Source organism: Oenanthe melanoleuca, chromosome 17, assembly GCF_029582105.1.
Source record: "Oenanthe melanoleuca isolate GR-GAL-2019-014 chromosome 17, OMel1.0, whole genome shotgun sequence".
Classification (NCBI taxonomy): Eukaryota; Metazoa; Chordata; class Aves; order Passeriformes; family Muscicapidae; genus Oenanthe; species Oenanthe melanoleuca.
In genome coordinates this window covers 26,669-29,844 of record NC_079350.1, presented here as the reverse complement: position 1 = coordinate 29,844, position 3,176 = coordinate 26,669, and the positions used below count along the sequence as shown (strand labels likewise).

Below are 3,176 nucleotides of genomic sequence, written 5' to 3'. Positions count from 1 at the left end.
CCATCCCCCCATGTCCCCACCCACGTCTCAATTCAGTGTCTTTATTTTTACCCCAGTGTTGGATGTTTTAAATGGATGAAGAGAAATCAAAAGCAAATCAAGGCCAAAAGAAAAGGATTTCTGTGCCTGTGCTAGCTGTCCACGTGCTAGGGTGGGATGGAAGAACCTTTCCTGGAGGGGTTTCCACCCCACTGTCTCCAGAATCTTGGTCTTTGCCCCAGTCCATCACCATTTTCCTGAAGAAGACACCCTTTAATAATAGAAAATCAAAAATGTCAGATGACTGAGGTTGGAAAAGACCTCCTAGACCATTCAGCATCTGGATGCACACAGAAGACAGGATTGAACACAGATTTTCTGGCTTTGAAAGCCAAAAAATCCAATCTCCCCAATGAATTCCCATTGTCGCTTTGAATCCCAATGGATGTTCCTGCCCCTGCATAAATCTAGGTGCCCACAAGGAGGCAGGATGATACAAAGCAGCCACAGCCAGGTGTCTTCCCAACATGGATCACCAGGACCATGGATCACCAGGGCTCTGCCCAACAGGGATCACCGATCCTCCCATGGGGGATGGAGTTGGAGCAGAGCACGAAGCTCTTCCCAAACTCAGGGCACTCACAGGGCTTTCCGTAGTGCTGTCTCCACTGGTGTCAGGTCAAGTTTGAGCTGTCTGAGAAGCTCTTCCCACACTCAGGACACTTGTAGGGCCTCTCCCCAGTGTGGATGCGCTGGTGCAGAATGAGGGTGGAGTTGTGCTTGAATCCCTTCCCACATTCAGGGCAGTGGAAGGGCCTCTCCTCTCTGTGAATCCGCTCATGTACAAGGAGATCGGAGCTGGTCTGAAACCTCTTCCTGCACTCAGGACACTCAAAGGGCCTCTCCCTGGTGTGGATGCGCTGGTATCTTCTCAGCGTGGACATCCACCCAAAGATCTTCCTACATAAAAAGCAGGTGTAGGGCCGTTCCACAGTGTTGTAATCTGGTGCTGCATCAGGTCAGATATTGTCCAGAAACTCTTCCCGCATTTCCCACACTCGTAGGACTTTTCACCAGTGTGGATCCTCTGGTGCTGAATCAGGCTGGAGCTGTCTCTGAATCCCTTCCCACATTACCCACACTCGTAGGGCTTCTCCCCAGTGTGGATCCTCTGGTGCTGGATCAGCTCACAATTGTACCTGAAACCCTTCCCACATTCCAAGCACTTGTGGGGGTTGTGCCCTCCATGAGGTTTCTCCACCAGCTCTGAGCTCCGCCTGCATCTCCGGCCGTCTTCCTGGCTCAGGGAGGGTCTTTCCTCCTCGCAGCTCCCTGTGCTGGGTTTACAGCTCCTCCTCGTGAGGGATCTTCAGGACTTTTCCTTCTCCTCCATTCCCGCACGACTGGGAAATGAAAAATCCTGGAACAGGTAAAAAGCAAGAGGAGAGCGACTTGGGCTGGGGGTTTGTCCTTCCCCAAGTGCACATCAGGAAATCATCGGCAATCTTGTGTATGTAAGAGCCTCCAAAACACCAGGATTCAAACCAAAAATTCTCCAAATCTCAAGATACAGATGGAAATCTCCTCAAACAGGAAAATTCGTCAAAAATCCCTTGCAAAATATAGTCAGGCCCAGCAAAAAAAAAAAAACAACCAAAAACCAAAACAACAAAGCACCAACATTTAACTCAATAAAGCTCAGAATCACCAAGATTCGTGGATCCCCCCTGTCCAGTCACTTGCTGCATATGCAGGGGAGCAACGCTCCTGGGGCTGAGGCTGCAGATACAAGGAGGGGTGGAACCTTGTGCTGCTTCCTGTTTCTCCTCCTTCTATGTCCCTGCCCTTCCTCATACTCCTCTTCCTCCTACTATTCCTCCTTCTGCACAATTCCACGTTCTCCTCCAATGTGCATCATTTGACCATGTTCTTCTTCAGCCCTTATTCTCCATCCCTTCTCCTGCTGCCCCCAGGCCCAGCACCCAATGCTGGCTCCCTCTTCCCCCCAAACCCACAGCATCCCAGCAGAGGGGCAGGGATGGAGCTGGGGCAGCTCAGGCTGGGGCAGCGCTGGGCTCTCAGCCGCTCCTGCCTGCACTCGGTCCCCACTGCAGCCGCTCCCACCACGACAGCGTGGAGGGGCCCGGCCTTGATGCTGCCCCCCTCCCACCTCTCCAAATTCCCCTCGCGGCGGGTGCTGGGGGCCGCAGGGGGCGCAGGTGGGGTCCAGGTGGGGAACACTGGGAGCTGCGGCTCTGCCTGGACACCATCTGGGGCGGGGGCAGCTAGTGGAGCTGAAGGTGCCTCACCCAGTTTGGGTAATCAGCTCCCTTGGAGGGCGCCGGCACCGGGCATGGATTTGGTACCCGAGAGTGACCAGGACACAAATGAGTGACAGATCAGGAGGACTGTGAAGACTTGGCAGCCAGAGATCACAGAAAATCTCATCAGTGAGTACAGTGGGATCTTCGGGGGCTAAACATGGCAGGGCACCCATGGAGGGGAGAAAGGGAAAGGCAGGAAGGGCTCCCAGCAAAAGGGATGATGATCTGAAAATATCTCTGTAGGGTCCCTTGGGAGCATGTTCAGGGAGTTTGCACATTCTCCCAGAGGTAATCGAGGACATGGACACCCAGGGGGGCAATAAGGGAAATACAGAAGGGATTTAGACAGCAGTATTCAGGGTATGTGGGAAAGACGAGCTGGTGTGTTTTTTTCAGCCAGTGTCAGAAGATGTGGGGGATGAGATTGAAATGCAGGAGCTTTTATTTGCACCTAATCCTGATTGTAATTTACTGAGAGGGGATTTCATGGCTAATTTGGGAATGCAAGTTAATATTGTAACGGTGATACGCAGTTGTGTCTTTGTCTGGCAGATGTCTGGCAAGGCTTATGCTGAAGTGAACACTGAAGTGTGGGCAACTCTGGGAAAATAGGGAAATTAGATATGGAAACTCTTCAAAGTCTGTTGAAGCAACCAGGACAAGTGGTGTCTAAAAGCAATACCCTTTTCCAAGGCAGGGAAGGAAGGGCTCACAGCCTTATTATTGAGTCCCTGTTATTGAGGCAGGGCTTTTGGAGCCAGGGATCTCTCCCTATAATGCTCCTATCCTGCCAGTCAAGAAATCAGATGGAATTGATAGAATGGTGAAGGACCTAAGAACAATAAATGAGATTATTAAACTCAGGCACCCTGA

General features: G+C 51.6%; 1 pseudogene; it reads right to left on the bottom strand.

Annotated features, from left to right (window-relative positions):
* Nucleotides 1–615: 615 nt before the first annotated feature.
* LOC130260239 (zinc finger protein 239-like) lies at nucleotides 616–1,894 on the bottom strand (annotated as a pseudogene).
* Between the last annotated feature and the right edge of the window lie 1,282 nt (nucleotides 1,895–3,176).